The following is a 15,346-nucleotide window of genomic DNA, read 5'->3' on the forward strand; positions in this document are numbered from 1 at the left end:
AGGTAGCACAGAGCATTGTCACCGACGCCTAAAAAATAACCCCTCCTCATTAATGTTTCTATATAAAATTTGTTTGCAAAATCATGCCCACTGACTTAACACATACCTTCTGGGCACATCAAAGCATGGTTGTTCTCCATATTAAAACAATTCCAAGTTTGTTAAGAGCATTTTACAGTTCTAATTAGGTGGTCTATATCTGCCAACCTTTTGCTCAAGAGACAGATGTAATTTAGTAATTTGAATAATTTTCTAAGCTGGTCACCCACCACATAACCAGCAGAAGAGCCATGCTTGGATTGGCAATTCACCAGTGCAGTGGCCTGACCAAGTCACCCAGAAAGGTCAGACAAGACTGATTACAAAGGCATCCAAGGATCAGTTTCATTCCATCTTTTGATTATGTGGTGATGACATCTGGAGAGCCATTGTCACCTTTGCTCAACAAGGGCAAGTGTCCCAGATAAAGAAACAAGATGTATTCATTTGCCATCTGTATAGCAGTTGTCTTCTGTTAAGTGAGCAGTTTTCCTTATCTCTTCCATAACCAGTCCTCTGTCAGGGGAGACATCTGCTGATAATGGGCTATTGAATGTCACTGCATGACTAACAAGAGCTACAACATCCCATTGTGAGATGCTCTGCCCAGAAGGAAGAACCAAGCATTTCTACCTGGATATAATCTTGAGTTTCTAGAACACCAGCACAGCTTTTTCTGCACTGGATTTCCCAGAAAAAAGCAGCTGCCTCTTCCACTGCAGGAAGATTACACCCTTTTTTACAAGATCAATTCTCCAATGAAACCACACCTGCCACTCCAGGGGGACTGCAGCCATAATTCCCAATTAGACTGCAGCCAACCCCCTGACTTACAGGGTGTCAGGTTGTATTCTGACTCTGTCAATGTTGTTTTAGTTCACTGCCTTGTTTATTTTATATATATATTTAAAATTTTCTTCCCTAATAAAGAACTGTTATTCCTGCTCCCATATTTTTGCCTGAGAGCCCCCCTTAAATTCAAATATATAACAATTCAGAAGGAAGAAGTCTACATTTTTTCATTTTAGGGGAGACTCCTGCCTTCCTTAGCAGAGACCTGTCTTTCCAAACAAAGACAGCAAGTAAGTCCCAAGGCTGTCAGCACTCATTTGAATAATTGGGTATTGAAATCTTGAAATCATGTTCAATCCTATTCCTCTACCAATTCTATACTGATTATTTAGTATCACTGTAATAAATTGTTTATATATATATATATATATATATATATATATATATATATATATATAATTTTTTTTTTTATAAAGCATGTTTAAACCCAAAAGGTCCAAATCCTTCTGATTTTAATACATACTTGCCTGTTTTGTGTTCCAAATCTTGGTGTCAGCATCCAAAAAACACGCAGGCTGCTGCAGCATTGGGTATGACAGGAAGTACTGACAAAGACCAGCAAGATTTTCCAAATGGACAAGTTAATTCCATGTTCAATATCCCAGCTCCTGACATTTGTTTTCAGAACTAATACAGCAGATAAGCTATACAGATAGCAGAAAGAAGTCATGCCAACAGACCCATATGTGCAAGTCAAAATTTTGTACCAACACAAATTTCTGACAAGGGCCCAAAGACTTTGTTGACATGGGGAAAAAGAGAAAGATTTTAACTTTTTGCTGATTGTCTTGGTTTGGAAAGACAGGTGTCTATTAAGGAAGGCAGGAGGCTCCTCTGAAATGGAAAAAATATAAACCCCCTCCCTCCGAATTGTTATAAATTTGAAATTAAGGGAGGCTCTCAGGCAAAATATGGAAGCAGGAATAACAGTTCTTTATTAGGGAAGAAAATAAAAAAGATAAAATAAAAAATACAGTAAATCAAAAACGACACTGTCAAAGTCAGAATACAACCTGAGAGCCTATTGGACAGGGTGTTGGCAGCAGTCTAATTGGACTTGTGGCTGCAGTCTTCTTGGAGTGTTAGGTGTGGTGATTCTGTAGAAAGGGTGTAGTCTTCTTCTGAAGATCTAGTGGAAGGGGCAGCTATCCTTCTGGTAGACTTAGTGGAGAAATGTGCTGGTGTTCCAGAATGAGATTATGTGCAGGTAGGAATGCTTGGCTCTTTCTTCTGGTGGAGCATCTCACAATGGAATGTTAGAGTTCTTATCAGTCATGCAGTGACATTTAATAGCCCATTATCAGCAGATGTCTCCCTGGAAGGAGGGTTGATTGTGGCAGAGATAAGGAAAAGTGCCTGCTTAACAGAAGACAGATGGCAACTAGAATACATCTTGCTTTTCAATCTGGGACACTGATTCAGAAGTTAAAACTGGCCAAATATCTTCTCTCTCACTCATCTGTAGATAGAAGTAGCTTTTTTTTTATTTGGTTGGGCTTTTATTATTAGCACACTGTGATACTAATTCAAGTCTAGAAGAATGCTATGGAAAAAAAATAGTACTCTGAAAGTGTATCACGATTGCTTCCCTTCTTTTCTGAGAATAAAGCATTATATCACAGAGAACGCTTAAAATGACAGAAGTTGAAATGGAGGAAAAATTACATATTGGCCTTCTGAACATGGATGGATTTCAACTCTACAATTTCCTTTAAGTGTTTTCATTCACACATATGACTGATCCCTAGAGTATCAGTTCTGTTCTATAGCTGGATGTCTCTGCTCATAAGAAGAGCACAAAGTCATACTTCCTGCAAATTGCTGACACTGATAATATTTTTACTATGACTATATGAATATTTCATGGGAGAAAAAGGTGTAGTGTGTTACTAAATGTAAAAAAAATTGAAACAACCATATCCCAAGGAAGGAGGAAAAAATATTCACCATCAAAATAATAGTAATCCTAGAATATTAAGAAAATAAATTCATAGCCATGAGACCTAAAATATCCCAGAGCACAGTTTTTTCCTGTTTCCTGTAGAGAGACAACTATCATAGACTGAGGTCTCCATAACAACTGACAGGTGAATTAAACAAATGCTTACTGTTTTCCTTTCAGAAATGTTTATCACTGTTAAGAATTAAGTCAATATTATGCACATTTAAAAGGTCTTTGTGTCCAAAAGTATTATTGAATCAGTTTTACACAAATGTTACACCACTGATCGTAGGGACACAGCACAGTCTAACATCTGCAAGAAGTCCAGCATCAAAAATTTTCTAATTTTATAATCAAAACTATTTTTGATAATAATAAATTTTTATCAATTAAATAATCACAATTATTACCTAATTTTAGTGAAATTAAAACCTAGGGCCTTTTTATTGCTGAGTACCCGACTGCAGACTGCAGTATAACTCCCCATTTTTCACCTCACCAACTTATGGAGTCTCCTCTGCTTCATAGTTTCAGCAACAGCTTCTGCACCTCATCTTATGAAAGGATTTTTTTTTTTATTTCCCTCAGCTGACACCAGCAAGCAAATTATAAACAGGAGAGCTGTAATTATTAGGTACCTGATTTTGACACCTACCTTCTACTCACAGACAGTCTTCTTCTTAGTACAATCATCTAATTTACCAAGAAAAACTTGTTGAAGAACAGGTTTTGGCATCAGCTCTTTATTCATTTTCTGTTTGACATGAAGGAGCTGATGTTTAAGAACCAGGCACTCAAGAGATGGAGTAATATCCAGTTAAGCTCTGTAAATCCCATACTTTTACATTGGTAAATCCTAATATCTTCCTAGTCAAAGAAAAGAAATATTAAATAACTAAATCAATGATAGTATGTCTCTTTTGTGGTTTTAAAATGGTAGGGGATAAAATGTGAGCAATAATATCCATTTAACTTTACAAACGAAATAAACTATACAGCATTAAGTGTCATTATTTCAATTAACTAGCAGAGTGATTAATTTTCCTCTAGATATCAGGTCCTGTGAAACAGATATTCGGTCCTAAACAAATATGATGCTGTCACTGAGGACATACAAAACACTAGGTCTGGCAAGAAACAATAATGGATTGTTTTGTAATTAATATATACCCTTAGATTTGATGTATAAGAGCCAGAACTACTAAGTTGTTCCTCAAGCATTTCTCAAAGGACCATCCTTTTGTACTATCCAAGTATGTCTTATGGTAAGCATTAATTTATATTGGCAGGAAATGTTGGAAGAGAGCCATGTGTCAGCTTTTCAAATGCAGGCTTGCACCTCTGATATTACAGCAGCAGGTACATAAAAAGAAAAACTTGGATGTTGGAATGAAAGGATATTTCTGGAGTCTTTGTTTCCTCTTTCTAACAGACACCCAATGGTGGCAATCATGACTGCTTAGGGATCTCATAAACATTTAAACTAAATTCCCTTATAATTTAAGTTATGACTATTTAGCATTAGGTTATATATTTTCTGATTGTGGACTATGACTCCATGTTATTTTTTCTTATGAAAGAAATAATAAATCCATATAGGAAATACTGAAGAGCTGCTATTAAATCCAGGGAGGAGTATGAATTACCTCATTTAGCAGAACTCTTAACTTCTTATTCTACAGATTGGCCTAAAGGCAATAATAAGTGTTAATGTCTTGTTATGGGAGTATATACTTTTATCAGTGAATGTGTATTCAGAATTTAGGAGACAATTACTTTAGAAAAACCTGGCATTCCACTGTTAGATATAGCTGCCAAATTCCTATTGAATCACCTTTGAATAGTTTTCTCTTGGCTTGCTTATTTATGCCTTCTAAGGGTTTGCCTAGCTTAGAAAACATTAAATTTTCACTCAACAATCAAGAAGTCCAGAGGGTCCTACATTAAGACCCTAACAGTGCCACATAAATGAAAGATTTACTTTAGCAGCTAACAATCATTCCTTCTTTGGGACCCACAGATACAGAATTCATGAGAAGGAAACAAAATTAAAACCATGAATTAGATCAACTGAGATGGAAGCATCACAGGGGTAGATTTAAGGCAGAGATATGCAAGATACTATATTGATGAGGGACCTTGTTCAAGAGGTCCCTAAATACAGATCAACTCCAATTCAGTTTGCCAGTAATTCCCCTAATTTAATTAGGGACCAATAAGAATTTTAAGTTCATGAAGATTTAATTGAGTGAAGCTTTTGAATAATGCTGTGCTTTTCATTTATACATAATGAATGTGAAATATAATTAACCCATTTTAGCTGTTCATAATTTTCTCCATTCCTAGCCAATTTTTATTTAAGGTAAGAAATCATTCTATGTGTTAATACACAGATATGTGCTTTTATAAATTTGCTAGTAACATTCTGTCTTTTTGATAATTGTACTGCCAGCCTCTAGCAGGTATAAACATGTGTTTTGTGACTTGGGACTTACTACTCAGTCAGGCAATGGCACAGATTTGGATTCTCAGGCAGAATCAATCTTGCAGCCTGAAAGTTATTAGCTTATATACAGAGTATGGCCACTTCCACCATCACACAGAATGAAATTAATATATAGTAGAAGGTGTGCAAAAGAAAATACATTGCTGTCCCTTACAGCAAGAAAGCAAAAACATCAATAAATCCAAAGATAACAACAAGATTAGCATTTTAAAATTACTTGCAATTCCTGATTACAATAACACATTCCCCTTCTTTCCTCCTCTTCCTCCTCTGCACGTACAGAAACAAAAGTAATGGGGATCTTCTGAAATATAGGCTAAGAGTAAACCCAGTGTTAGCCTCATGATTCAAAGCTTTGGCATTAGAATCAATAATTATCAGCCTCAGAGAGAAAAAGTTCTTTTTCAAAAGATTGCTGTCTTCATACAGGGAATGCTTACATTGTGTCCTAGATAATAGTTTAAGATTTCAAAAATGGGACATTGAAATGAAATAAGACTTTAGAGCACACTGAAGATGATTTAACAGTACTCTGAGGAGCAAACATTATACTTATGACTGTTTAAGTACGAGATAATGAAATCAGAAATGTAAAATTCAAATGTGAATCATAAGACATCTATTAAAAATACCTACATCTAGATCCTGACTCAATACACGGGATGTGTTTCAACTTTAGTCCTAAATTAGCCCATATTATTGTGGCAGAACCCTCCTATGTTGCATTGCGCTAAGCAGTTTATGTAGTTGTTTTGCACGAGTGTTTGGTACTTTGCACTGAATATTTCAGTATATCACATACTGTGTTCCACGCCCCTCGGCTCCGCCCCCTGCCCTGAGCTTAAGAGCACGCGGGACGAGGCCTTGGTCACTTTTGCTTCCTGGATGCCATCCCACCTAGCAGTTTCTTCTCCTTTCCTCCATCATAAGAGCGCCGTTCGGTTTTTACCTTTGTTCGTGCAAGATGGTGAGAGCTAAGGTCCGTAGCTGGCCGCACTGGACCTGAGCAGCGCCCTCGGTCCATCCCACAGCTGGTACCCACATGGCTTTCGCATCCCGCCGCCACGGATAGCTCTGGAAATCCACCCACGTGTGGATTCACAAGCTCTTGGGAAAGTCGGCCACCCCGGACTTCGTGGCTGCTCCTCGGGCAGCGCAGAGCCGTGAGGATCGGACCTGCAGCCCTTCCAGCCCGAGACGGGTCGGTGCCTCCAAGGGACATCCTTGGAGCGTTCCAGCCAAGCCCAGGGGTCGGTGCTCTGCGGCGTGGCGGGACCACAGGCGACGCCAGAGAAGCCGCGGTTTGTGCTTTGGCCCTCACAGGAGCGGGGCTGAGCTCGGAGCGGCGAGCGGAGCCGCGGCCAACCGGGCGGTGAGGGGTGCACACAGCATCCGCGGCACCAACCCGCAGGGCCTGGTGGAGAAGATCATCCGCACGCGGATCTACGAGTCCAAGTACTGGAAGGAGGAGTGTTTCGGCCTCACGGCCGAGCTGGTGGCGGACAAGGCAATGGAGCTGAAGTGCGTGGGGGGCGTCTATGGGGGGAACATTAAACCCACGCCGTTCTTGTGCCTGACGCTGAAGATGCTGCAGATCCAGCCCGAGAAGGACATCATTGTGGAGTTCATAAAAAACGAAGACTTCAGGTATGTCCGAATGCTTGGAGCACTGTACATGAGACTGACAGGCACTGACACCGACTGCTACAAGTACCTGGAACCGCTGTACAATGACTATCGGAAAATTAAAAGTCAGAACAGAAATGGGGGATTTGAGCTGATGCACGTGGATGAATTTATTGATGAGCTACTCCGTGAGGAACGTGTTTGTGATATCATCCTGCCTCGACTGCAGAAACGGTATGTTCTGGAAGAAGCTGAGCAACTTGAGCCTCGTGTTAGTGCTCTGGAAGAAGACATGGATGGTGTAGAATCTAGTGAGGGGGAGGAAGAAGAAGAGCTGGAACGGATCCCGTCTCCTGACCACCGCAGAAGGGGCTACAGGGACCTGGACAAGCTCCACAGATCTCCGGCGGTGCAGTACCGATGGAGCCAGAGCAGGTCCCCAAGGAGGCGCAGCTGCTCTCCGAAGAGAAGAAGCTCATCACTGCACTGCAAGCGGTATCGCAGCAAGAGCCCGAGACAGCACTGGAGCAGATCTTGGGAGAGGCACCACATACTGAGATCTAAATCTCCAGGGCATCATCGTAGTCACAGACACAGGAGTCATTCCAAATCACCTGAAAGATCTAAAAAAAGTCACAAAAAGTGAGGGGAGGGGAGGGAAAGGAGAGGAGTCAACAAGGAAGATACCACCACCACAAGGCTCAGGGTCGAGGGGAGAGGGGAGTGTTGTATTGTGTTATTTGGTTTGTCCCATTTTTCCCTCATTTATGGTTTCATCCCAAGTTGTCTCCCCTTCCCTAATTGTCAATCCCATCCCCACTCTTCCCAAATCCCTAGAAATTTCCTTGTCAATCCCCATATCCCCTCCCTCACGCCTTGTCTGTCACTCCAGCCCCCCTCTCTAGAAGCTTCCACAAAGAGTTTTGGGTGATGGGCCAGGGGTCCCCCTCCTCAGCTCCCGGTTATGTTGTCCTGCTTGTCAATTATTTCATGTCCCACTCCCATATGTCTCCCTGTTGGTGGATAGCCAAACCCCTCCCTTGTTTCCACCCCCTAAGTAAAGGGGATGCTCCAGCGTTGTATGTGCCGAGGCCAGGGGCTCCCCAGAGCTACCAATAAACTTTGGATTTATACAACCTGGATTGTTTTCTTCTGGTTCCCTCACCATTGCCAACAGTGCCTTCCGAGGAAAGGGCTCATAACCCTCGGCCGCTCTTCCGCACTCCTGGGCACGGAAGTGTGGCCCCTGCAGCTGCTGTGTCTGAGCTAGCAGGGAAGCACCACCAAGGCTCTTGGTGGACACTGTGTCAGGGGAGCATGGCACAGACCTTGTGATATGCAGACATAATATTCAGTGCAAAATACCGAACGCCCAGTGCAAAACAACAACAGCTAAATAAACCGTTAAGTGCAATATACCACCCCTACAGGCAGCTTGTGTACCCAAGTATGGAAAAGTGGGAAGAAAGTGTTTAGTAGTCCAATTCCCAGACAGGGAATGGAAATTCCCAAATTCCCATACAGTATCATAGAAAATCTTCAGCTCATACTCAGAACAGTGAAGAATAATCAAAGTTTTCTAGCTTGATCATTATCCTGCCTTTATTAATTGCTAAGCAAACTCTCTGAATGCTACAGCAGGGGATGGGAAGAACTCAGTCTACTAAAAAAGGCTGAAAAAGGGAAAAGGAGAAAAAAAAACCAGGTGTATGCATCGAAAAATAGAGAAAACATCACTAAGTCAGCTCAGACAAAGCATCATGTTTGTAAGATAGGTTATCATTGAAAAAATAAGTGAAGTTTCACAGTAGCGCAAGGGTGTGACCAGGCAGCCCTGCTTGGGATAGCAGAGGAAAACTCCTTTCTGCCCTTTCCAAAAGCTAGCACTGTGCTGTAGAAAGGAAGCCCAGGGGGTGCCTGTTCATTCTCCAAGGGAGCTAGCTTGTTCCAGTAATAATAGACATTAGCTCAAACTAGAAGCAACTGCTGACCCAAATGCATTAATGGAAACCTGCAAGTGGAACCTCAGAAACGTACTGCTACTTTATCTCAGTGCTACATTATTCTAAACATCTCAAACATATCAACATTACATTTTATCTCATGATAAAATTGATCAGGCTTCTCCAGTTCTGCTGGTACTTTTTATGGGCTACTCCATCTCTGCAGTCATCTTTAAAGGTGTGGTGGAAAAAGTTTCCCCCTTCATTCTATATTAATTTTCTTTGTGTAACACCACTGGCTGTGCTATTAGACATTGTTGGGAGGAAAGGATTAAAAAGCAGAAGTCTGGTCAGGAGGATTGTAAATGGCTTAAGTGACCTTGCAGATGGGAATAACCATTGATAAACCTGTGGGAACAGCAGGACAGGGACTTCTAGCATGGGCTGAGTGCAACAGTGCCTGTGTCTCTGCTGATGTGCTTCTGCCCAGGTGTTGCCTCAGGGATACCCCTGCTAGCAAGGTAACAGAAATAAATATACTGTTTGTGTTCTTGCTATGGGGTTGTGGGTGTTCTGGGTACCTGTGTTGACTCAGAGACACTAGCAGAGAAACGGGCCAAAGTCTTTTCCTGATCTAAGTAATGAGATTAAAAGGCTCAGCACTGCATGGAGTCAAGACTTAAACTGAAAGAAAACCAACCCGCAACAGACAAAAATTATGGAAGCCCAGCTGGTTTGTCACAATTTTCATTACTATTCAGTTTACCTAATGAAATGTAGCAGCTAAAGCAGGTTTACAGAAAAAAGACTACAATTTCCTAAGGCAGGGCAGGCATTTCTCATTCATGCTGATATGGGTCAGACCTATTAACCAGTTTGATGACAAGTTTAGCAATTTGTACATAACCCAGTATGCCAACCCAGTTCTTACTAATTTAGCTAAGAGTTGGCCACAAAACATTCAACAGTATATTAAAATGAAATTTGTAAGCAGCAGGCAATGTTTTTTTCATTTTACGTATCAATACACTTCTTATTTTTTCCAGCTGGGGTACTCAGATCAAAGTTTAACTTCTGGGAAAGGCACAATGTCTGTGGTATGTTTCTGAAGCAGCTTTTGAATTTTGTCTCCATTTCCTCCTATCAACTCAGGTATGCTGAGCACCCCCTTTGAAATCCACTTCTTGTATTGTCTTCAGCAACGAGTTGGCAATAAGAGATGCCACACTTCCCTTTCATACTTCATCTGAAAGTGTTACTAGAAGTACTGAAAAAACTGAGGAATAAGCATTGATAGAAGGCTTTTCTCTCTGTTTAACCAGACCTGCAATGTTTTGTCATTGCTTCATGAAAACAAATTCAGTCTACCCATCACAGAGTATTCTTTTGTTGAGAAAGGTGAAGAGTAACACTTTTTCCAGTGTGATAATAATAGGCAGCACAAAAAAAAAAAATTATTACTTTCATCTTAAACTGTTCAATTACTTGATTAATTACATTAACAGCTTTGGTGGATGAGTTTCAAGCCAATTTCTATCTTATTACACTCAGAATATATCTGATCAAATTCCAATTTTGTTTCACAGTGTTCTGCAATACAAAACTAAATTTATTAAGCTTTCATCATTCCAGAACTTTCCTGCAGGGGCAGGAACACGCTCAGCTTTGCTGAAGGATTTTCCCACACCCAGATGCTGTCACCTCCAGCACAGAGACACTATGGATTCTGTACAGAGTGTCCTGGAGAACAGTGGGCCTGAGGAAGCCATGGGGTACGTGATGTACTGCAGGCTCTCAAGGGAGCCCATTCACTGGGAGCAGAGCAGAGCACCAGGCAGCTGCTGCTTTTTTGTCTGCGGGCTTCAGAGCACATACTGCAAAGCACACAGCACAGCCAGGCTAAGGACACAGTGCTACTTCAGGACAGCCACTTGTTACACTACAAGGTCATTCCCCTTTTTTCCTTTTAAAATAGAGGATGAAGAAAAGGAAAAAAAAAAAAACTATTAAGAAAGATATTTCCATGACTTCAGGTGCTCTGGAAATGCAAGCATAGCAAATTTGTCACGGTTTAAATACAGAAATGCTTTTTCAAAGAGATGAGGTGAGTCCTACAGGGGATAAAGTCATATGAAATTCTGAACTGAAGAGTTTTAAAAGATTCTGAGAGACTTGATTAAAATATATAGCTATTTACAGACTAGACTCTGCTTAAGAAACTGGAATAAAATGTGAGAATTCAAATGAATATCAGGAATACAAACACAAATATATGAAACTTCAATCTGAATATGTTTACCAAATATGAAGTAGGAGGCTTGCCAATCATAGGGGGTTTTGAATTGTTTTCTAGGGTATTTTTTTGTTGTTTTGCTGGGTTTTTTAACACTATTAACAGAATAAGGAGTCAAATTTGAAGTTCTAAAGTTAGTAGAAAAAGTGGACAAACTGTTTAAGTTACATGATATAACCTCATCACAAAAATGAATGTAGTCCTGACATCTACAGCAAATCACTGTTTCAAGAAATAAGGAAAAAAATCAAAGTAGAAACAAAAATTGAGACCATTCAGCCATACTGGTGGCAGGAGGAGGAGAAGGAAGAAAAATATTTTAAGTTTGGCAATAAATATTACAGAAATGAGCATGAACAAAATAGAAATACATTGCATAGAGCAAGCAAAAATAGTAAAAGCAGGAAAATAAGGTATCATGATATAAAAGCAAAATATGTCAGCATATTGTTTCTTAAATAATCACCTTTTGCTCATCATTGTTATTCTATTAAATATACATTGAAACCTGTCTCCTCTTCCTTCTTTCTAACTTTGTAGTACTAAGCTACAAGTGAATAATTTTTAATTTTTAGATAACAAAATATTTTTTTTCCCCACTTACACTTGCCTCAGATTTTAAAGGCCTTTAAAATACCTGTTTAGCCATCTAATTCTCTGCTCTATTTAGCCATCTCGTGAGAAATATTCTGCTGAGGCACCATGAGGTAGACCAACATTTAGGAGCTTGCCATATTTCCAGAGTCAGAAGTTTTGCTTGACTTCCAATTCTCTTGCTCTCTGTGCTGTGGTTATGTCACTGCCCACAGACATTTCCTTCTAACAGATGTATCTGATGGGAATGCAATAGCAAAGGGGAAAAAAAAAACAGTTTAAAATGTACTGTGCTTCTCTGATTATAATTAGATTTGCACATGTAGAAATCTAAATATGATGCATATGTCTCTGCATCTCTACTCCCACATTTGTGCCCATGATAGTAGGCAACCTTCACAGAATGTGTGTGTGATGAGAATGTGTAGCATCTGTCAGATGCTCCAGAGTTTCTCTAAATGAATATTCCTAAGAGCAGGCCCAAAAAGAAGCTCTGCAGTATTTTTCAAGATGCTTGCCTGATGTACCTAGATCTTCTCAGCTAAATATGGTTTGGTTTTCAGTTTTCTGTTGACTGAACAGTAGGAAAACTGTTGAGGGAGGAGGAGCCATTCTTCAGTTCAGAACAAAGCAGATACAAGTTTGAAACTATCAGTGAAAGATCAGATAGAACAATTAAAGTTCATTACATCAATCCCTTCAATTTCTGTTAGAAAGGTGAAAGAAGATCATAGTCAAGCTTTTCTGACTTTCACCATCCAACTTTTGTGCTGCCCTTTTATTTTTACCTCCCATTTCTGATTATAAATCAGGCTACACGAATATATTTTGAAGCCAAAGAAGCACTAAAATACTTACAAAAAAGGTGTATTAATACAATAATTTCAGCTAAGTATTCCTGTGCAATTCCACATATTTATACTCAAAGTAGGCCATTCTTGAAGTACAATTTTTTATTCTTGAAGTCAACAACTTTTGCATATAAACATCCCCCATTAAAGACACCTGAATGACATTCTTAGAGCCAGAATCAGCTTTAGATGCATACATGTGCTTCCTACATATTTATACCCAAACTAAAGACAGGTTCAAATACTTGAGGAAATTTCTTCTTTTTTTTTTTTTTTTTTTTTTTTTTTTTATCCTAAGGCCTAGTCACACCTTGCTGTAGCAAGGAACTTGTATGGAACAGTTCACCTGGGTTTATTTGTGTGAAAAGGGCCAGCAGGCCAGCTGCATGCCCATGGAAAACATGACATTCCAATCCTGAAAAGGCTCCACATAGCATCCCAGTGTAACCATCACATGAATTCCACTATGTACCTGAAAACAGTGCACAACCATTCCTTAAAATTGAACCAAATGGTAATAGTCTGGTATTCAGAGGTAGTAAGATTAAAAACAAACAAACAAACAAACAAAACCAACAAACAAAACAAATAACTTAATAGGTTTAAAGTGAAAATTATGTTACACTAACAGTGGTATTTAAACTGTCAGGAAAAAAAAACAAAATAATATCTGTTTATATTAAATATTTTGGTATTACGCTTTCTTCATTTTTTTTTTTTAATGTGCATTTCATAAACTAAATGTGCAAATTCACACAACGTAAAAATAATTAGATTTTGTGGTTGCTGTTATTCAAGAGAGAAGCACCCTTGCAAGTAGAGGTAAGTATTGATATTAATAGTCTATTTTCCTGAGAGTAGCACACCAAGAAGACAGTGGTCTGCATAAGAAAATCCTGTCACTTTTAGCTGAGGCACAGCAGAAGTGAAAATAAAATTTTTTGAAGGTTACATATTAGAATAATGGTCTGAAAATTTTGATAGCATTTTTCACTTTAATAGGATAATAGAGGTCTTAAGGGAATGCAAAATTCAATTAACATACACACTGGAATACAATTCTGGCGGGAAGAGCTGCAGACCCAAATAAATGTAGCCTCTCTATCCTCCACTTAATACTTTTCAGTCACCATGGACAAAATGCATCCTTTTTCTCGTTTGAGCTGCATTAATTGATTGATCCAATATGAATAATAACACAAGAAAACCTTCCCTCCTCTTCACATCTCTGACAAAGTTCTTTTACCACTTAATCATTGTAACATTTGGACCTTGGTTGGTAAAAAGTCTTTTTAGTGGTTTATAAACATAATTTTGGTTGCTATTTTGATTTCAACACATCTAATAGTCTCCAAATGTCTTACTGATTGTAGATACAAACAAGCACAGAAAGTCATATACTCTTTTGGCTCTTTCCAGCAGCTTTCAGAGTTTAAAACCAACAAAATCACTGGAAAACTGCAGGGGCAAAGAATAAAATAGTGTGGACTAAACTTGATTAGGCAATAGGATAAGATAGGTTTGTTATGTTATTGCTTGTTGGAATCAATTCAAATATTCTTAAATTCAGATACTATATTGCTACATTGCAGAGCAGTTCTGTACAGATTCGTTTGTTGCTTCCCATTATATTCTTGGCTGTTAAAGAGGCTTATTTTTCTTCTTTGGCTTTCAGACAACTGTACATTACACTGAAAATGCAGGCTCTTTTTTTTCTGATTAATGAACATTAACTACTATTCCTGAATAGGGAAGCAGGAGGGAGAAGGGCGAGTCACAGGATAGCAAGGATGCTGTGACCCAATAATGAACACTGGATGAGGGAGTGCATTCTTCTAGCCAGAGTGGGAAAATTAGTAGTTTCCACCAGCATCACAAATGCTTGAAGATGCTAAATGGCAGATTACTGAAGTACAAACAGAATACAGGGACAAATACAAGTCCTTCTTTCGTAGATTAAGAGCTCCTTTGAGTGTCTAATTGTACTTCAGGCAACAGGGATACACTGTTGATAGAAAAGGGTGACATGGAAGGCACACAGACCAGTTCATCAGGCCAGAACACACAACTGAAAAGACTTCTTGCCTGACACATAGAGAGTATTTTAACCTCAGAGGCTGGCCCTCCCTTTTACAGGGACGTGTTTTAATTAAAACACATTTCAATTTTTGAGCGAATTCCTTTTTGTTTTTCACTACCTCAGTTATCAGAGAAGATTAGGGAAGAGTGGTATCTTAAACAGTTCAAGGAAAGTGGGGAAAAGTTTGAAGTTATATACAGACCCCACCATATCTGACAAGCCAGATTTAACCAATACATGGGGGTTTTACACATCACCACAGTATTATTTATACTGTAGCAACCACTGAAAGTTTTACTTACGGATCAGGTAATCTCTGTGTAATGCACTGGACAACATACCACAAGGAATTCCTACTGCTAAGTGCTTTCCATCTTTTTATAAAAGATTCAAAAGGCAAACATAAGTTATAGAAGTAAGCATACCTAAGTAAGGTATTAAAAACTATTCATTATTGAAACAGATGATCCTCTCCTCAAACCACAAAATTCCCCGCAGTGAGGAGCACATTTTAGCCTAATAGAACCAACAGTACATAACAAAGCAGCCTGCCTCCACTTCAGCATTCAGCACAAAACCCCCAAGAACCACACTGACCTCCACCTGCTTCCTTGGACGCA

General features: G+C 39.3%; 1 pseudogene; it reads left to right on the forward strand.

Annotated features, from left to right (window-relative positions):
* The first annotated feature begins 6,303 nt into the window (after nt 1-6,303).
* On the forward strand, nt 6,304-14,960 carry LOC110476560 (pre-mRNA-splicing factor 38A pseudogene; annotated as a pseudogene).
* The last annotated feature ends 386 nt before the right edge of the window (nt 14,961-15,346 follow it).

Source organism: Lonchura striata, chromosome 1 (genome assembly GCF_050655825.1).
Source record: "Lonchura striata isolate lonStrDom1 chromosome 1, ASM5065582v1, whole genome shotgun sequence".
NCBI lineage: Eukaryota > Metazoa > Chordata > Aves > Passeriformes > Estrildidae > Lonchura > Lonchura striata.